At 37.6% G+C, this 22771-nt stretch overlaps 1 protein-coding gene across 1 annotated transcript in view; it reads right to left on the bottom strand.

The window, feature by feature from the left end:
- COG5 (component of oligomeric golgi complex 5) overlaps positions 1-22771 on the bottom strand; it is a 230955-nt gene that overhangs the window by 131914 nt on the left and 76270 nt on the right. The window lies entirely within an intron of this gene.

The raw sequence follows: 22771 nt of genomic DNA on the forward strand, positions 1-22771 counted from the left end.
ACCTGATAGTGCTTGGGGTCACTCCTGGCTTTCTACTCAGGGGTCACTCCTAGAGATTCTTACATACCATACGTAGTGCTGGGATCAAACAGAGGTTAGCTGTATGTAAGGCAAGCATCTTAACCTGAGTACTATCTTTCCAGTCCTACATAATCTTTTTAACATATGCTCAGTAAGAAAATTTTGGAAACTGGGGAAATTATGTGAAAAGGGAGAAATTATTTAATACTATAAGCAGAGGCCACAATTGCTTTGTAGTTAACTGGAATATACATATGTCTGAGAAATTTATGAATACTCATAACTTCCCAAGATGCACCAAAATAATATATATCCTCCACTGGATGTTTATGTGAACAGTGCATGAAAAATAAGAACTGACAGCCACTGAACAGTTAACTATAGTCACCAACAAAACTTACTCCCTCCTACACACCAACTTTGCAAAGAGCACCACTCAGACATGTGACTCAGAGTGATTACAAGCAAATCCCATGCTTCTAAAATACTTAAAATCTTGGTTACATGCAAGAGTAAAGGTCTACTATATTCTTTTAAAAATCTATCTTTCTATACCTGCCCATGAATTACTATGTTCCTGATATTATCTGTAATTATACTTCTTTAAAATAGCTTATTAAGGGGAACAGAGATAGTACAGTGGGAGGGCTATTTGCTTTGCATGTGGGAAACCTAGGTTAAATCCCTGGAACCCCATATGGTCCCCTCCGCCCATCAGGAATAATTCCTGAATGCAGAGCCTAGAGTAAACCCTGAGCACCACTGAGTGTGGCCCCAAACCAAAACAAAACAAAATTTTTATAAAGGGCTAAAAAGCTAATATAGCAGGTAGGGCACTTGCCTTGCATTCAAATAAATTGGATTCAATTCCTGGCACCACATATAATAGTGAGCACCACCAGGACTGATCCCTAAGCACAGAGCCAAGAGTAAGCTCTGAGCACCACTCAATGCAGCCCAAATAAATTTTTTTAAAAAGTATAAAATGTCTTCATCCACACTATTATAACACAGAAACATCAGGCCTTTTTTCCTCTCTGGAGAAGTCTGTGTTTTCTCTTAAACATGTATCTTTCTCTCACCTTATACTTTTCTCTCACCTTAGATGTCTCTAAATTTCTTTCAATAAACTGTTTTGCTAAAAAATAAATTAGTAAATAAATAACATAAAGATCAGGATAGTCCAAGGAAGACAGTTCAAAAAACATTTTTTCCTCCAAAGCACATAGATACTAGTCCTTAATAAAATACTAGAAATATAAACAAATGAAGAATTCTTCACGATCAAGGAGAGTTTCTTCTGAGAATACTTTGGTAAAAGGATGTTTACTATAACACCTTAACAGTAAAAATAAAGTTCTTTTATCCATGAGATTATGAGAAGGCCATCAACAGTGCAAGGCTTTCCTGTGACAACGCCCAGAATAACTTTTATGTATGCAAAACTCAAAAAAAAAGTGCAAGGCACTTGGAAGAACTGCAAAAAATCTCCTTCCAAAAGCCAATCTGGGCTTGTTCTTCAAGCCCATGTTCTCCCTTTAACATGTATCTCACTTGTTTGTCTCTACGTTTCTTTGCTTGCTTTTTGCACCCTGGAGAAGACTGTGTGCTCTCCTGAATGCACATTATTCTCTTTCATTCCTCCGACATCTTTCTAAGTAAATTCCATTCAATAAGAACTACCTTGTGCCTGCCATATAGGCAGGCAGGTGGGGGTGGGGGTGGGGCTGGAGGCGTGGAAGGGAAACTGGGGCACAGGTGCTGGGAAATTACACTGGTGGAGGGAAGGGTGTGGGAACACTGTATGACTGAAATCCTATCATGAACAGCTTTGCAAAAATAAATAAATAGAATGAAGGTGAAATAAAGACAAAAATAAACTACCTTGTTTCACAAAAAAAAAATAGTTTATAATCAGTAAGACACACACACAAAAATGAGATAGAATGTAATCATAAAAAAGACTCCAAAAGAAAGCAAGAAAAAAGGAGACAGCCGTGAAAAAACACCAACAGAAAATACACAACAAGACTGACAGCATGAAACACAACTACATCAACGACTTCACAACTGCCACCTGGACAGCACCGGAGGATACAGTGTGCAATGGAGTAAGAGAAGGACCAACATGGGATCTCACTAATGTGTTTTACAGAGAAACAGGAGTAGGGAACACAATGTAGTAAAGGGGGATACCCAGAAACGCCTGACCCTAGAGTATAGGAAGCAGGACAGGGACACAAAGAATTCAAGGAGGGAAGTTAGAAGAGGCAGATGGAAAGTAAGAGGGCAGAGTTCAGGGCCTCAGGCACATCTGCGGTATAGAGGTGAGGCAGAGATAGACCCGAACCACAAATCTGACAGCACTGAAAGCAGGAGATCAGACTACAAAGGCTGCAGGGGGAGGGAACCTGAAAATAACTGTGGAGGAAAGTTGACACTGGGGATAACCTGATACTGAATCATTACAATGTACCCAAAACTCAACCATGAATAATTTTGTAAATCACAAATTTATATTTAAAAAGGGACTTTAAAGAACTTATTGATTTATTTGTGTGTGTTGTGGGTGTCGGTGGTACCAGGTTATCTATCTGAGTCCTCACACACTCAAGGCATGTATGTGTTGTATCTATCACAAGCCATGTGCTGACCCACACCAATAAAGAAATTAAACTGTCTAGAGCTCCCAGTTTTAATATAGAATATAATGTTGGCATAGTGCAGCGGGTAGGGCATTCGCCTTGCACGTGGCCGACCCGGTCCAAATCCTCCGCCCCTCTCGAAGAGCCCAGCAAGCTACCAAGAGTATCTTCCCCACACAGCAGAGTCTGGCAAGCTACCCGGGGCTTATTCGATATGCCAAAAATAGTAACAAGAAGTCTCACAATAGAGACGTTACTGGTGCCAACTTGAGCAAATCGATGAGCAATGGGATGACAGTGATACAGTGATTTTAAAAGACCAAACTGGGGCCAAAGTGATAGCACAGCAGGTAGGGTATTTGCCTTACACATAGCCCATCTGGGTTTGATCCTCGGCATCTCATATGGTCCCCCAAGCACCACCAGGAGTAATTCCTGAGTGTACAGCCAGGAGTAACCCCTGAGCACTGCTGGGTGTGACCCAAAAAGCCAAAAAAAAAAAAAAACCCTAACTATGTAACTCAGAATGCAACTTTACTTGGAAATAGGATAGTTTCTGATACAGTGAGTTAAAATATGAGGCCAGAGTGAGAGTAGGTAGGACATTTGCCTAGTATGCAGCCAAACTGAGAAAGACAGAGAGAGAGAGAGAGAGAGAGAAGGAAAGTGTCTGCCATAGAATAGAGAGACAGGCTGGGGAATGGCAGGAGGGAAAATGGGATTATTGGTGCTGGGAAATGTACATAGTAGAGGGGTGGGTATTTGAATACTGTAGGGCTGAAACCCGACCATGATCAGGTTTGTAACTCTGTACCTCACAGTGACTCAATAAAAAATAATTTTAAAAATAAATAAAATAGAATAAGGTTCCTAATCTAGTATGACTAGTTTCTTAATGAAAATGAGAAATTTGGACACAACTGTCCCACACAGGAAGAGTGCCATGTTAACTTTGACAGGGGACAAAGGGTGATGTTTCAGCATATCAAGGAATTCCAAAACCTGCCAGAAAACCACCAAGAGAATAGAAGTCAGAGCACATTCTTCCCTTTCAGTTCTTCAAAAGAATCAACACTATTGATACCTTGATTCTTTAATTTTGAAATCATATTATGAGACAGTAAATTTCCATTACTCAAGCAATATAAAATAAATATTTGTGAACCTGTTGTGGGGACAGGCCTGAGGGGTGGTTGAGAAAATGACACAATGGTGGAGGGGAGGTGACAGTGGTGGTATATTGGTGCTGGAATATTAAATGCCTGTAACAAATCACCATGAACAATTGTAAACCACAGTGTAAATAAAGTGTGTGTGTGGGGGGGGGAACAAACAAATAAATAAATTAAATTCTTTTTATCTGAGTAACCTAGTTCCAGTTCATACAGTAGCCCGAGAAAACTAGAGAAAAGTAACACACCATGTGTCTAGACATTGTCATGAGAACCTGTAAATCCATCTAATACAATGACCTTTTAGTTAGGCATTTTTATCTGCTCCACCTTACAGATAACAAAACTGAGTCACACTGCAGTTAATTAATTTAACCCAATAACAACTATTAAGTTGTAAATACAATATTTGGGAAGTGGCATAAATAGTGGTATTGAAAGAATAGGCCCACAATGTTACTGAAAGTTTCAGCCATCTAGTGCATTCTGGCTGTTCCACATAAGGTCTGGTTCTCTGGTCTTCGAATCACTCCACTCTGCTTAAACTGCCTGGCACAGATTCAGTTGACCTCAACTAGGAATTCTAACATATGAGGAGAGCGCCACCAACAAACTGGAGTGGTGGGAAAGCTGAAGCAACAAAACAGTCTTACAGTGGTCACAAATCAAGAAAAATATCCAAAAGATCTCTACTAGCAATTGCATGAGTTTTGAGTTTCATACTGAGACAGGAGAGAGACAAGTCTGGACACCCAAATTTAGTTTCTGTAATCTTAAATTTGTTTCATCTACTTTGACCCAAAGAACCTTAAGACCTTAAAAGGCAAAGATGAAGAGGCCCAAACTATGAGGGGCTTAAAAGAGATGGCGAGATTGAGATCAGTAAGGCTTGGGCTTTTTTCTATATTCCAAAGTTGTTGATACACAGGCAACATGTTCACAATTCTATTTCTAATCTGTCACTCTTTTCAATTGAATTCACTTGGGACCAGATAGTCCAGTGGGCGTTCCCTAAATGCAGAGCTCAGGAATAGCTTCTGAGCACTGCAGCATGTCACCCAAAGACAAAACAAAGAAAGTTAATTAAATCCATATCATGTTATCTCTTTATTAAAATGCAGTGCATCCATAATTTCAAATCTTGATAGAAATTCATGCATATTTAATTCCCTTTCTCTCCCTCCCTCCCTTCGCTGCTGTTATGATGACCAGGGTTTTCACACATGATTGGTTTGTGGTGCCTGCCAAGAAACATATTCTAGCTGAGGTGCTCATCAAACATTGCTGCAATGCATGAGAGACACACCTTTTGCTGGGATGCTGGAGGGCCCCAAACAGCAGAGCTGGTGACGGAACTCACTGCCTGATACTTGCAGAGTAGGCACTTTTGTCCCTGAGCCACCCATCGTCCCTATTTAAATATACTTTGAGACATACTATACTCTTCTTTTAAGGATTAAATTGAGTTCAACAGAAAGATACTTAAAAGTCCTAAGCCCTGGTACCTATCAAGGTGAATGTACTTTGAAACTGGTTCCTTATAGATAGGAAAAGAGAAAATGAGGTCATCCTAGTTTAGCATGGGCCCGAATCCAATGACTGTAGCTCATGAAATGCAGGAAACGTGGAGACATGACACACAGAAAGGAGAATGACACTGCGCAATACAGAGAGCCACTAGAGAGAAGGCCCTGGAAAGGCAAGAGCACAAAGGGTTTCCAGCAACCACCAAAGCTTGTGAAAGCAAAAAGAACTTCTCCGCCCGATCCATCAGAGTGAGCATGGCTGACTGTGTCCTGATTTCTACCCTCCAGGACAGTGAGTGAGTACTTTTCTGTTGTTTATAACACTCTGTTTGTAGTGATTGTTTAAGTAGCCCAAGGACACTAATACATCTTCTCTCAGATATAGTCATTTTTTCCCTGTCTCCAATCAACCCCCAATTGAGGCCTGAAGCTACAGATCAAATGAGTTCACAGAGAATTGGAGTCAATGAAGGTTCTACATGCAGAGCAGCTGCAGGATGAGCCATTTAATCTTCTCTATGACACTCGCTGGCCCATTACCATCAAGTTCCCCCATTCACTTCACATTAAGAGTTCTTGAGCTACTGAATACAATTTTCACAATGAATGAATTATGCTTGAAAAAGGAATCAGGAAATGGAACAAAAACCTTTTGAGCTTAGAGCTCAAATCAAGCATCAGATATTTTACTTAATAAAGCAGAGATCATAACATCAGCTATATCATAGGCAATTTTTATCTGCCAGCTCTTTGTTACAAAAAAATGCAAAAATTCGTGTATAACAAACCAATCTGCAATTAAAAATTCTAGCTACTAATATTATTAAAAGTACGATTCAACTTCTTACATAAGACATACTTGCTAAATACAGAGAGAATTTTTATGAAGTCAGCATTTAGCTAAGCTTGCAGAAGGATGATCTTGGTAGAGGTCTGGTAAGCATAATATGCATTTGATGGCTTCAAATTAGTGGAAAGTTGTACACTAAAGAGTCCTAAATTAGCCCTCCAAAAGTTCAGGAAATTCTGAGAGGCTAGGTTAAATATGTTAAGTTAAAACCATTAAAATCTGGTCACACCACAATACATGATAGATATACATGTATATATACATTATACAAGGTAAACAAAATTCAAAACAGGAACATTCTAATGTTTTCATCTACTTTAAGAATGACTATAATTTGTTTAGTGCTTTGACCAATATTGCCATTTTGATAATGTTAATTCCCTATCCATGAGAAGGGGATGTGTCTCCATTTCCTAGTGTCCTCTTTTATCATTATTTTTTTTTTTTTTTGGCTTTTTGAGTCACACTTGGTGATGCACAGGGGTTATTCCTGGCTCTGCACTCAGGAATCACTCCTGGCGGTGCTCAGGGGACTATATGGGATGCTTGGAATCGAACCCGGGTTGGCGGCATGCAAGGCAAACTCCCTACCCGCTGTGCTATCACTCAAGCCCCCTAGTGTCCTCTTTTATTTCTTTCTTTTTTTTTATAATAGGGGTGGTGTTTTATTTTATTATTATTATTATTTTGCTTTTTTGGGGTCACACCCAGCAATGCACAGGGGTCACTCCTGGCTCTGCATTCAGGAATTACCCCTGTTGGTGCTCAGAGGACCATATGGGATGCTGGGAATCGAACCCGGGTCAGCCAAGTGCAAGACAAATGCCCTACCTGCTGTGCTATCACTCCAGCCCCCCTCTTTTATTTCTTGAAGTAGTGCTTTTGTAATTTTCCTTGTATAGGTCCTTCAACTCTTTGGTTAAGCTGATTCCAAGGTACTTGATTTTCTGAGGTACTATTGTGATGGGATTGTTTCTTTAATGTTTCTATCTTCTCTTTCATTATTTGCATATATAAAAAAAGCCATGGATTTATGACCCCGCAATACCACTTCTCGGAATATATCCCTAGGATGCAAAAAAGCACAGCAGAAATAACATCTGTACCTATATGTTCATTGCAGCACCGTTGACAATAGCAAAAATCTGGAAACAACCCAAGTACCCGAGAACAGGTGACTAGTTAAAGAAACTTTGGTACATCTAGATAATGGAATACAATGCAGCTATTAGGAGAGATGAAGTCATGAAATTTGCTTATAAATGGATAGACATGGAGAGTATCATGCTAAATGAAATGAGTCAGAAAGAGAGGGACAGACATAGAAGGACTGCACTCATTTGTGGAGTATAGAATTAACATCACATGAGGCTCACACCCAAGGACAATAGATACAAGGGCCAGGAGGATTGCCCCATAGCTGGAAGACTTCTTCATGAGCGGAGGGGAAAAGGTAAATGGAACAGAGAAGGGATCACTAAGAAAAAAATGGCTAGAGGAATCAGTTGGGATGGGAGAAGTGTGCCGAAAGTAGATAATGGACCAAACATGATGACCTCAGTGTCTGTGTTGCAAGCCATAATGCCCAAAAGTAGAGAGAGAGTATGGGGAATATTGTCTGCCTGGGCGGGGGGGGGGGTATACCCGGGATATTGGTGGTGGGGAGTGTGCACTGGTGGAGGGATGGATGTTTGATCATTGTAACCAAAACATGAAAGCTTGTAACTATCTCACAGGGATTCAATAAAATTTAAAAAAAAAAAGACTATAATTTTGGTATACTTTTCCTAAGTAATCTCTTAGGCAATTTTGTTTATATTTTATTGAGGTATTTCAAATAATGTCAAACTGACCCACTTAAAGTACATACTTTAAAACAATTTCAAAACCATTACCACAATCTCATTTAAAAACATTTTTATCAATCAGAAGAGAAACTCTGTGCCTGTTAAAAGTGATTATTCATTTCTGCTACCTACATACTCTGCACCTGTCCCAGGTAATCAGTAATCTACTTTATGTCTATAAAGATTTGTCAATTCTGGATATTTTATGTAAGTTGAGTAAAAAAACATTGTCTTCTGTGCTTTTTCTGAGATCTTTCACTGACTTTTCAAGATAGTTTTCACTGAGTTTTCAAGATAGTTTTCAAGATTCAGCCATAATACAGCACATACCAGTATCTTATTCTTTTACATTGTCCAATAATATTCAATGCGTGAATATAGCATTTTCCTTATATAACAGCTGACAAACATTTTGGTTGTTTCTAATTTGGGGTCTGTTTATAAATACTACTGCTATAAATATTCATGCATAAGCTGTGTGTGGACTTACATTTTCATTTTTCTTAGACACTAAGAATGGAATTAAAAGAGAATGTGTTAAACTCTGTGTTTATAAGAAACTAACAAACTAAAGCAGCATACCATTTTACATCCCCATTAGCAGGATATGAGAGCTCCAGTTACTTCACATCCTCATGAACACTTAGTATTGTTCATCTTTTTTATTTGAGAGTCATTCTTATTTTCTGTTCTGTTTTTGTTTGGGGCCCATACCCAGAGGTGCTGAGGGGACTTTGCAGACCAGAGATCAAAGCGTCATCCTGCATTCAAGAGAAGAACTTAGTCCGCTGAGCTATTTCTTTGGCCCTAAGTTTAGTAATTCTTATCTGTATTAGGCTGCATGTCATTGTGGTTTTGATTTGCATTTCCCTAATGACAAATGAGTATTTTTTTCATGTGCTTATTAGGTATTTCTGCACCTTACTTGGAAAAATGTTTATGCAAGTTCATTATTTTAAGTCAGATTGACATTTTTTATTTTGGAGTCTTAAAAATGTTCATGTATTCTGCATAAAAAACTTGTTGGATACTTGATGTACAAACATCACATTCTATGGGTTGTCTTTTTACTTCCCGGTGGTATACTTTTAAGCATCAAAGTTTCAAGTTTTTTTTTTCTTTGTTTGTTTTGGTTTGGGGAATGCTCAGTGCTTATTCCTAGATCTGCACCAGAGATCACTCCCCAGGGATTTGGGAGACCATATGGGATGTGGGGATTGAACCCAGGTTAGGCACATTCGAGGAAAGCTTCCTCCCACTGTACTATGGCTCCGGCCCCTCAAGTTATTAATGTAACATTATAATAGTTGCAAGCATACAATTTAGTAAAATTTTAGACAAAAAAAAGCTTTTAATTTTGAAGTACAATTTATTTTTATTTTTCTTTTCTCAAATCCTTTTTGTGTTGTATCTAATAAGGCTAGATATCAAAAATATGATACCCATATCTAGGAGCTTTTGTCTATAGCTTTCATGTTAGATGAAAGACAAATTTTGAGTTTCTTTTTTGCATGCTGTAGGGAAGAGGTGCAAATTCATTCCTCTGCATGTGAAAATCCACTTGTCCTAACACCATTTGTTGGGGGGGAAAAAAACCTATTCATTTAATTGTCTTCACACCTTTGATAAAAGCAGTTATTTTAGTGTAAATGTGAAGGGTTATTTCTGGATTCCTAATTCTATTCCACTGATTTATAGGGCTATCCTTACACCAGTACCTTACAGTAGATGTTTATAATCAGAAACAGAAAGTTTTAAGTCCCTTTCTTTGCTCCTTTTTCAATTCTTTTAGTTATCCTGGGTCACCTGTTTTTCATATGAAGTTTAGAATCATCTTTCCCATTTCCAAAATAAAAAATTCCAGCTGGGCTTTTGATAGAAACTGTGTTCTATAGATCACTGCAGGGAGTGCTCAAAAAAATATTTTTCCATACACTACCCTCACACATGTGAATATGTTTCTTTAGAGGGTAAAAGAGATCGTGCCTGGGATAAATGGAAGATCTTGAAATGGGGCAGACAATCTTGGTTTATATGGTCGGGTTCAATGCAATCACGGGTACCCTGATGAAGAGGAGGGCAGAGGAAGATCTGACTAGAGGGGAAGGTATTGTAACAGGAGAAGAAGGGGAGAAAGAAGAGACATGATGTATGCCCAGGAGGCAAGGAATAAGGAAATACTCTAGACACTGGAGGAACAAGGGACAAGGGAAGGGAAAGAAGAGAAGTTTGATTGGTCAGATGAACTACTAAAGGGAGAGGTGATGGACAGAGGACCAGAAGAGATCATGATTTCTCTGAGAAAGACCTCAGTATCTGGGTTCATTACACCAGTGACCCCAAAACTTATATTCTCAAGCCCAGTTTCTCCCAGAAATGCCCTAACTCACGTAACATACTCTCTTTGTTGCTAAAACACATTTCAAGTAATATGTCCAAACTGAATAGTTACTTTCCCCATAAACATGATGTTACTTTAGTATTCTCTTTATCAGTAAATATTGCCACATACGTAATTTGTGGTAATTTTTAACCCATAAAGAATTCTCAAAAACTTCTCAAGAGTAGCAACTTGGCTACTAAAAACAACAGAGAACGTCAAAAACTACTTGCTTGAAATAATTACCAAAAGATCAATAGTCATAAGTATTAATTTTGAACACTTCCACAAAAATCAACAAAAGAATTAAAACTTTCAGCATCTACAAGATAGTTCAATTTTAGCTTTTCTTCTTGACAAAAACAGCAGAGTATATGCACAGTATGAAGCAGAGAAGAAAATAGGTAGTTTCTCTATTAATTAGACAAGAAAATAGTAGTTTTCCTATTATACACACACATGCATGCACAACCACACACACACACACACACACACACACACAAAGCAAGCGAAATATACTTATAACATTTATCTTGAGAAAAAAGCCTACATCAGCTGTAAGATTCCAGTCTCCGTTAACGTTCTGTATTCAGGGTATCGGAGGAACGGTAACTACCTGGTCCAACTGCTCAGTGGTCCCACCTGGCAGTGCTCCTGGGACCACACAGTGCTGGAGATCAAATCAGAGCCTCCCACATGCAAAAGGTACATGAGCACTTTAAGCTATTTCCCCAAAGCCCTGAGATTACAGTCTAAACATACAATTTGAGGATATTCACCAAACACAGCATATTCTAAAAAGATAAAGAGGGCTTTGGAGAGTGGTTTTGCTATTAAAGGGTAAATTTGCCTTCAGGGAACTGATGACTGACAAAATGCAATCTCATTTTCTTTATTTTCCCTAGATTTTAGAGCAATAACCTATTTCACAATTTTTCCTGGTTTGTTCTATTATATTAAAGTGATCAATAGAACGGAAGGAAGGGAATGTTTAGTTGCTAATAAACTATTACGCATTTCAAAGAACAAACTTCCCTGTCAAAGGATTTATTGACAGCTTGGAAATATCTCTTTTTTAGCCTCATTCCTGAGTCCATCTTCAAGATCTATGATGCTTCTAATTCTGACCATTCCCTGAATTCCGTCAGTTCTACTCGAGGCTCACCCCTATGCAAATATTTATGTTTCTAATCATACACTCATTTATGTACTTTGCATATTGCAAAATTCTGTTAATCTCTTTAATCTACTATACCTCTCTTTGTCCTTATGGGCTTATATTAACATTTTCTTCCACCGTTACTATTCTAGAGAATTTTAAAGGGGATGCAGAAATAAAGGTAAGCATTTAATCCACCAATACAGCACTTACATTTTGGTCAAATGACAATCCAAAATTATTCAAATGCTTCAATTTTTCTAATTTCTAAATATTCCAATAACAGCCTATCCTAACTACACATACCATCTTTTCTATTCTCCCAAACTGTAAATAACTTATCTATCTTCTGAATCTTCACAGCATATTACTTGTATTTCTTCTTCTGGCATTTACTTAGACCATATGTGCAAAATTTTAATGACTAATCTTAAAAATTTCCCCCCACTGCCCAAAGTTACTCACTTCACTGAAAAACACTTTAAATTCCATCAATCATAGATTTTGTAAAAATAAGAGAACTTTTCTTACAAAGTTAAAAATCAAGATAGTCTTCAAAATGATAAGCCTATAGCTAACTGTTAGCTTAGTAAGATTCTCCTTCAACTCAAGTCATGATCCATGAACTAAGTAAATGTGACATTTAACATATATATACAAGAATATATGTAAATTAGTCCTACAGAATTTTCAAGGACTTTTTCATATATCTAGCCTACGAGAAGAAAAAAGTAAAATATAAGTGGACGTGCTAAAAATAATCTGTAGGAACGTCAAACAAATTTTGTAATACTAATATGTGTATACTCAAAATAAGCCTCTAACCAAAAGCATGACACCAATATTCTGTCGATACTTTCACAGATATGCCACAGACTACATATTATATTTTAGTTATAAATTTTCCCCTACTATGGAAATCAATTTCTCCTGAGGGGGTTATAAAAGAGAGTAAATAAGAGTTGTACAGCACATATGGTCTAAGCTGTAGCATGGAATTTGTCACACAAAAAAAATCTTTTTTCAGAGTTAAAATGATTTAAGAAAGCACAGTATCTAAACCCAGAACATAGAAAAATACAACAAAAAAGCCCTGACTATGCATTGTATCTGTCCCGTTCTTTGACACATAGTCATATTTTTCTAATCTTCCAAGTTTGAGAAGCATCTATAACAACTTTAAATTTTAGGATTTCTTGGGACCTGAAAGATAGATAGTAAAGCACGTAGGGCATTGCCTTGCATGTGGCTGATCCAGGTTCGATCCTCAGAACCCCACATGGTCGCCTGCACAGCACTAGAAATGACCTATATGCAGAGCCAGAAGTAACTCCTGAACACCACCAGGTATGACTAAAAAATAATTAAAAATAAAATTTATGATTTCCCTTTACTGCAGGCCCAAGAAAAAGTGAAGATATATTTAATTGTACTAAAATTTTTTAATACTCAGAAAGGATTTTTCCAAATAATTAAAATTTCCACCAGATGATAAACAAATAAAATATGATAGTCTTATGTAGAATATTATTTAGCAATAAAATAGAATGAACATCTATAACACAGATGGGCTGTCAAACATGAAAAATGAATAGTCATAAAGGATCACTTAAAAGGGTCACATATGTAATAAAAAAGAACAGACCAATGTATGAATGTAAACAGAAAAATAGTTTTTCCATGAGCTGCATGACTTAGCTAGGTAGGGCAAAAGGGGATGACTGCCAATGTACAGTGTTTTGCAGGGAATAATAAAAATGTGCTAAAAGTAGACTATGGCTATGACTGTACAACTCACTGAATATACTAGAACACAATGAACTGTATGCTGTAGGCAAATCATCTGGTATGTAATTATATCTTATTAAATATGTTAAATAATATGACCTCTGACCAGAATGACCTCACTAATTAATGAGTGATATCACAGAGAAATAAAATGTATCATGCTAATTAGAAACCGAAAATGTAATTGACTCTTTTGATAGTTCAAAAATAGTCTTTCTATAAAAATTCTAGTTTCATTTTGCAATAGATTTAATCACGTCCTCTTTCATGGGAGCATATTTATGGATCCTGAAGAAGTTATACCAATTGGTATAATTATATTCCTATCTGTCCTATTCAACATCTCCATTACAGATAAATTAACATTATATATTTCATGGGCTGAAGCGATAGCACGGCAGTAGGGCGTTTGTCTTGCACGCGGCCGACCCATGTTCGATTCCTCCGCCCCTCTCGAAGAGCCCGGCAAGATACCGAGAGTATCGCGCCCGCAGGGCAGAGCCTGGCAAGCTACCTGTGGCGTATTGGATATGCCAAAAACAGTAGCAGTAAGTCTCACAATGGGAGACGTTACTGGTACCCGCTCACACAAATCGATGAGCAACAGGATGACAATGACAATGACAGATATATTTCATACATGCTTTACCATCCTATGCGAAATAGAAAGAACTCTAAAATTGGGGGCAAGAAGCAGGGGGAACACTGGACTGACCAATATCTGTAGAAATCTAATAATTTCACAGGAATTAAATACTTCAGATTCAATTATCTTAACAAAAATAAACTAGAAGTCTGATTCAAATTAACACAAGGAGCTATACAGGATCAACTCCATCTCAAATATTAACATTCCCTTCTCTGGACCTGATTCCTTATCTTCAAAATGAGGATAATGAATTAACACATCTGTACTGCCCTTTTAATTCTGTAAACATGTAAACACTGTACTATTATGTACTCTCATCACTGCTATACAAATCCTCCCATTTTTAGTAAATTAGCCAGTCACATGTGAGAGCACATCAAATTAAAAATAAAACTTTAATTTAAATGTTATCTAAATTATTCAGTTTAATTTTAATAGAGTTTAAATTATTCAAGGCCACCTATCATCACTTTCAGTAAGCATAACTAAAAGAAAAAAGAATGCCATGTGAAGCCACATAGAAAAGAATTCAGGACATAAAAGCAAAAAGCTCACCAACTGAATCAGATACTTGTGTTTTGCCCATACAACTATACCCACTACTCTAAATATACCTTTAAAAATAACTCCTACATTCCTTTTTTTTTTTTATAATTTATTTATTTTTAATTAGAGAATCACCGTGAGGGTACAGTTACAGATTTATACACTTTTGTGCTTATACTTCCCTCATACAAAGTTCGGGAACCCATCCCTTCACCAGTGCCCATTCTCCACCACCCGTAAACCCGGCGTCCCTCCCACCCTCCCCACTCCCATCTCCCCCCCACCCCACCCTGCCACTGTGGCAGGGCATTCCCTTCTGTTCTCTCTCTCTAATTAGCTGTTGTGGTTTGCAATAAAGGTGTTGAGTGGCCGCTGTGTTCAGTCTCTAGCCCTCATTCAGCCCGCAACTCCTTTCCCCCACATGGCCTTCAACTACAATCCTACATTCCTTTTTTGGGGGGGTCACACCCAGCGATGCACAGGGATCATTCCTGGCTCATGCACTCAGGAATTACTCGTGGTGCTCAGGGGATGACAGGGGATGCTGGGAATCGAACTCGGGTTGGCCACGTGCAAGGCAAACACCCTACCTGCTGTGCTATCACTCCAGACCCTAACTACTACATTCTTGTACCCAAAATATCATTATATATTTCAGATATTCTTTACTGTATTCCAGTTGGAGTAAAGATGAGATCTATGATAAAAGCAGTACTCAAAGCAAGACATCAGACTGATATGTCTGTAGGAATCTGCAGGAACCTGAAACAAGCTTCAATGAAATGTTCGGATAGTTCAAAGGGGCAATGTTTTTTTAACTTCAGAGTAGTATCTATTTTAGAATACTCACCATAGTAAAGCTATTTCATACTTCTCTTTGATTCACTCTCCCCAATACTCAAATACTATATGTTATTGCAAACTGTCAGAGAGCAAGAAATATGCTTTCAATGTAAGTAGAAACTTCCTCATAAGAAATACTTTGCAAAACTGAACTGAAAAAAAAAATGACTTCTGTTTAAGTGAAAATTAAATCCGTAACAGCCAACAATTCCAGAGAACACTTCATTTTTGACATGTGACACTGATACGCTTGATAAGTCTTATAGAACCAAGTAGAAATATAACTAATATTTGTGGATTGAAAAAAACACCACCACCACCACCTTGCCAGACATCTTGGTCTATCATTTCTTTCTAGTGATGCCCCTGACTGATCGCAGAATCAAAAATGATGGTCTCACAAAGTATAACCAGAAGCCTCCTCTTCTCAATTCTTTAGAAAAGATTAAGAAGGTAGGTATTAATTCACCTGGAAAGATTAGTAGAATTCACTAGTAAAGCCATATGGTCCTGAGCGTTTGTTTCTGAGGAGGCTTTTGATTACTGTTTCGATTTCCTTATTTGTGCGAGGTCTATTCCAGTTTTGTATTTTCCTCTTACTCAATGTCAAAGAGTATGTTTCTAAGAATTGGTTCTTTTCATTAAAATTGAAATAACAGTGAGACTGTTGCTTTGAAGAAGTAACCAAATTAACTATACAGAAACCTGTATCACTGTATCACTGTCATTGCCATCCCTTTGTTCATCAATTTGCTGGAGTAGGCACCAGTAAGTGAGACTTGTTACTGTTTTTGGCATATCGAATACGCATGGGTAGCTTGCCAGGCTCTGCCGTGCCGGCAGGATACTCTCGGTAGCTTGCTGGGCTCTCCGAGAGGGGCGGAGGAATCGAACCCAGTTGGCCTCCTGGAAGGCAAACGCCCTACCTGCTGTGCTATCACTCCAGCCCATATAGAAACCTATCTCTCTGTAATTTGTAGCATTTAAGTTAAAAAAAAAAATACAACTTTAGGGGAGAATTCAATATTGAATTTACTATTCCTCACATTGGTTTTGCTGTAAAAATTTTATTCTTACATAAAAATGTAGTACTTGTGCTTTCGAGGTAAAGGTATATGAAATAAAGTGAAAAATTTGCACTTTATGGTAAAGATCATCTCTTTCATAAACATTTAACCAAATGCTTCAGCTTCTCATTCTTTTAAGCTGAGATTAGTAACTATAAATAAATGAGAAGAAATAGTACCACAAAATAGTGCCACTGGTCACGTGCTTACCTTGAATGCACCCAACCTGAGTTTGATCCCTGTCATTATACATGGTGCCAGGAGTGATTCCTCAGCACACAGCCAGGAGTAAACCTTGAGCATAGCAGGTGTGACTCCAAAACACACACACACACACACACACACACACCAAACAAACAAACAACAAACAAAAACAAAGAGACTTAGCAAACAAAATTCAACAAATCTTTAAAAAAACCAAACACTGTGACCAAGAAGGATTTATTCCTATTATATAAGGAAGAAAATGAAATGAAGAAAATCCTAGAAGTCAACAGAAAAATTTAATAAGATCCAACATATTTTTATGAGAAAATGTCCCTCAGTAAAATGGGTACAGAAGAAACAGACTTCAATATAATGGTCATAACATGGCAAAATCACAGAGAACATTATCCTCAATGGCAAAGAAACTGACATATTTTCCTCTCAGAGCAGATATAAGATAAGCTGTCTACTCATACTATTACAATTTCATATACTGTTGGAAGATTTAGAACAAATAAACAAAATATTACATATAAATATCCAAATGGGAAAGAAGTAAAATTATCACTATTTGCAATTAGTATGTTATGTTTATAAAACTCCAAAGACCATAGTAAAAAGAAATCAGATGCAATAAATTAATATAAAACATGGGAGGTTACATAATTAATTTTAAAATCATTACATTTTTGTATACTAACAGTGAACTAACAAAGAATAAGCTAGGCAAAATCCATTTACAATTACATCAAAAAGAATTAAATACGTTGAAACATATGTAACCAAGGAAATGAGAAATTTATACAGAGAAAAATAAAAAGTATTTTTGAAACAAAACAAAAATAAATGAAAAGATATTCCATGTTCATGGACTGGAAGAATTAACACACTGAAATAGCTGTATTTCCTAAAGCAGCATATTCACTCAATGCAATCCTACAAATCTTCACAGCCTTCTTTCCAGAAATAGAATTTAACAATCATAAAATCTATTTTGACCTGAGAATTCCCCCACATAACAATAAACACTCCTGTGGGGAGTTATGGAGGTATTAAAATGGGATACTAATGAGTTATTTAAAAAGATGAAGTTATGCTTCTGTAACTGCAGGGATAGAATTTGAGATAACTGAGAGAAGTAACTCCTAAGGTGAAAAAACAAATACCTGTGTCACTTACATGGAGAATATAAATAACCAAGGTAAATAAATTGAAAGCAACTTTCCCTGTACAGCAACTTCTGTTTGAAGATTGATTTACTTAGTTTACTCCAAGTTGGTTTACTCCATGTTGAACTCAGCAGTTCAGAGAAGTATAAAACTGCCTTAATAAAGGGATAACTGGCAAGTAATTATATCTACCTCTCATTCCACTAGTTTACAAATTTCTCTGCTTTCTTTTTAAGTCTAATGCAAATAGAAGCTTCTTGGTATCACAATTTAAGATGCAAATCAGTATGACTAATGAACACGGAAAAGTATGTAATTATATAGCTGAAAGTGCAAAATATTTGGATAGGAGTCATAATGCTACATCAACCATCGACTTATTTATTAATTAATTAAATAAATTCTCAGTGATCATGTGCTAAATGCCAGGCTACTAGACACATCAGTCTGTGGAGCAAGTCTTAAAACTTGCAAAAATACATAAACACAGGGCCATGGTGTACAACTATAGACTGGCCACCACACAACTTTACAGGTAGAATTCAGATAATGTACAATGAAAACACTGTCTTCTGAAGCTGTGAAGACTGCAGGAGAAATCATGTCTCTATGATGTGGCCAAAATTGATAAATTCAAAGACTAACAAACCAAGATAAACCAGTTCTAGTCTTCCATTTTCAACCTAGGCTCAAATTTCTCAAACAAAACAAAAGTCAAAACAATATCCCAGGATTGGGCTGGAGTGATCGCACAGCGGGTAGGGTGTTTGCCTTGCACGCAGCCGACCTGGGTTCGATTCCCAGCATCCCATACGGTCCCCTGAGCACTGCCAAGGATAACTGCTGAGTGCAGAGCCAAGAGTAACCCCTGCGCATTGCCAGGTGTGACCAAAAAAAAAAAAAAAACCAACAATATCCCAGGATCCATAATTTTAAAACAGTACATTCAAATTTATAATTACTGGAGCTTTAAGAGCGATCTTTTTTTTTTTCTTTTTGGGTCACACCTGGCGATGCACAGGGGTTACTCCTGGCTTTGCCATGCTATCGCTCCAGCCCCTTTTAAGAACTATCTTCACTGAAGCTTCAAGTAGCTTAAGTTGATTTCTAGCAATAACATAAAAATAATTTCAATAATTTCAAAATCTGAATAACCTCTCTTTCAGGAACAATAAACAAGCTGCATAAAATTACATCACAATCTGGTACTATGTATGCCTAAGAAGTAGCCTCGACCTTGTAGCTGTCATCTTAGGTCCACACATATTATGGAAGCCTGTCTCCAACATGAGCCTCTAATGTTCTCTGCCTCCTGACAATCACACTCTTCTGCAGTAGAAGTTACTACTATATCAAGGCTGGTTTGCATAAAACATAAAGCATGGTAGAAATGATATTTCACACCTGAATTCTGTATTTTGTGCATGGGGGGGCAAGGGGGGTTAGAGCAATAGAACAGCGGTAGGGCGTTTGCCTTGCACACGGCCGACCCGGGTTCGATTCCTCCATCCCTCTCAGAGAGCCCGGCAAACTACCAAGAGTATCTCACCCGCACAGCAGAGTCTGGCAAGCTACCTGTGGCATATTTGATATGCCAAAAACAATAACAAGTCACAATGGAGACGTTACTGGTGCCTGCTAGAGCAAATCGATGAGCAACGGGATAACAGTAACAGTGACAGTGATTTGTGTGTTATATCTGGCAGAGCCCAGGGCAGCATGCCATGTCAAGGGCAGAGGAAAGGATCATCTCTGATTTCAAAAGATCAGATTTCAAAATACACTGTGATTTCCACCTTGAGAACACGTGTACTTCATTCTCTCCTCATTGTTCCTCTCTCTCATCGCCTGAGCTGGTAAAAATCAGTTCTCCTGCTGTGGCTTTTGTTTTGTTTTGTCATGAGTCTGAACAGCCTAAGGAAGAGGACCTCATGGTGAAGCCCTGAAGCCTGCCGGCATCTCGAGAGTGAGCAGCTGCAGGGGGCCAAAGTTGGACCTTACTCCAGTTTCTCTGCCATGTCACGAGTGACCCTGGGTCAGAATTACCCAGGTTAATGCTTCTGAATTCCTTACTCTTGTCATTGTTATCTACTGCTGCAATGAAATTACAAAATTGTGGCCTTAAACATTATAACTTACTATCTCATGGTCCCGTGGGTCAGAAGGACAGTAGGCACAATTGGCTTTCTGTGCTCTGGATATTACAAGACTGAATCAGGGTGTTGGCTATCAGGTATTATTTTATGGAGGATACAACTAAGAATTGGCTTTGTTCCTATAAGAACAAACAGTTTGGGGCAGAATTCAGTTCCCTGTCATTGTGAAACTGGGGTCTGTGCTTCTGTGATCACTGTCATCTGCTCCCTCCAGCCTCATGGCCCCTTTCTCCATCTCACACTGAAACTCTCCCAACTCCCTACTTTCTCATCTTATTCATGTCTGACTTCAGTCAGAAAAGTCTCTCCACTTTTAAGGGTTCATATTTTATAATAAACACAGGCAGATAGTCCTGGATAATCTCTCCCATCTCAAAAATCATATAGTTAATATTTGTAAATACTCTTTTTCTACACAAATATATTCACAAATTTTAAGAAATATGATAGGCTTGAATCCTCATAAACAGTGTAATACAGGCTTATTGTTTCAAAGCTTTAACTTTGGAGCGTAATTTATTATACAAAGATAAACATACCAAGAAAAAAAAGCACCCCAAATTAGTTAGAATATATATATGTATATAATCAACATAATGCATATGTATACACATAAACACAATATACATATCTATCCAGCATTACTTTAAACATATTTTATTACTAAATTCTGTCAACACATATATTATATCTATACAACAAAACTCCTAGGAATTATTAGAATTTTGATTAAAACCACTGTATTTCAAACCCAAGCTTTATTTATGACACCTATTCCTCTGTCTCTTTTATTATCTAGTTTCAACATATAAAATGTCAAGAATCAATTTTCTTCTTATTAAAAAGTTTCCAAAAGCAATTTTCCAAAACTTTTTTTTTTTTTTTCAATTTTGGGCCATACCCAGAAATGCTCAGGGGTTATTCCTGGCTTTCTGATGAGGAATTACTCGTGGAAGTATTCAGGGGACCATATGGGATGTCAGGGATTGAACCAGGGTTGGTTGGTCACATTCAAGGCAAAGGCCTTATCAGCCATACTATCTCTTAGGCCCTCCAAAACTATCTTTTAATCTTAGTTATACTCCTCTTCCACAAAACAAAAAATGTTTTATTACTTTACTTAACAAATGAAATTACTTCTCTATTTAAAAGGTTCTATAGAAAATGTGCTTAAATTAATGTTTACCTGGTTGCAGTCCTATGTTACCAGAGAACTAATATGGGTGTGGGAGGGCTCGGGTAACTAAACCCCTAGGACAATTTTCTATCATCTGCGAACTCTTAGTAAAATCTAGTGTTGCTGCTCACGCTAGCTTTAAAATTCTACCTTTTTCTCATTTCCATCATAGTCCACCTTCCGAGTTCCCTAGTTACTGCCTCCTCAGTCATCTTTGTAGTCCTCTATTTCTATACTCATTCTTTACATATTGCAGTTCCTCAGGTGTCAGACCTATTTCCAACTTGGCACCTCTTAATATTCAATTACCAACCTATATGTGGCAGCCCTCAAATCCAAATGTCTCAAAGCACACTTATCATCCTTCACAAAACTACTCCTCCTTGGAGCTGCAACTTGGTGAGTAATCCTATCCATTCAATTTGTCAAAGCTGCCATACTACACGCATCAAATCTCTCTGCTAGTATCTCCTAACAATAGGTCCTACAACTTTGTTCCATTGTCAACATTCCAGTATCTTACCACCAACAACTTTTTATTGAACATATTGGGTTTCCCTTTCACTAATGCTCCCTAACAACACTATTACTGTCACTGTCATCCTATTGCTCATCCATTTGCTCGAGTGGGCACCAGTAAGGTCTCCATTGTGAGACTTGTTACTGGTTTTGGCATATCGAATACGCCACAGGGAGCTTGCCAGGCTCTGCCGTATGGGCAGGATTCTCTTGGTAGCCTGCCGGGCTCTCGGAGAAGGGCGGAGGAATCGAACCCGGGTTAGCCCCGTGCAAGGCAAATGCCCTACCTACTGTGCTATCGCTCCAGCCCCCTTAACAACACAAAGAGAGCATTTTTCTTTTTTATTGAACAACAAACTTTATCACTACTTCCTTATTATCTCAGTACTCTCTAACACACAGAAAGCACTATTAAATAAGTGATAAAACTTTCCTTTGGTAAATTTGTATTAAAAACAAAAGCAATAGTCATCATGCCTCCACAATATGAGTAAAACTTACAGCTTAAAGTACAAGAGGCAAATCTCCTCATAAACATAAAAAGTCTGTGAAAAATAGAAATTTCAAAAAGAGTCCAATTTTTAAACACAACTCTTATGAGAGTTAGTGCGTATGGTATAATTAATAAAAATGTGAGGAATTTAGAGAACTATGATAAGACTGAGAAACTGAGTTTCCATATTAGCTAAAAGGTTTAGTGATCATCAGAAACACCAGTTATGTTTCATATTCTTGTCTCAACAAATAAACAAATCATTGTAACTCTAAAAACTTATTAAGACAAGTGAAAATAATCAAAACTCAATGATAAATCATCGAGTGTTTTCCCAGAGCATCTTCCCTAGGTAATGAACAGCAACATAATAGTACTTACTGGCCTCCTTTCCAATGCTAGTGGAAGCAACTGTATTTTTAATTTATCTGGAATATCTTCATAACACCACAAGTACAAAAAAAAAAAAAAAGCTGTGACACAACATGCCCTTTTATTCTGCTCAAGTAATTAGTGTTTCCAAAAGTGACAGACGCCAATGTCCAGGAAGAGAGGGG

Source organism: Sorex araneus, chromosome 1 (assembly GCF_027595985.1).
Source record: "Sorex araneus isolate mSorAra2 chromosome 1, mSorAra2.pri, whole genome shotgun sequence".
NCBI lineage: Eukaryota > Metazoa > Chordata > Mammalia > Eulipotyphla > Soricidae > Sorex > Sorex araneus.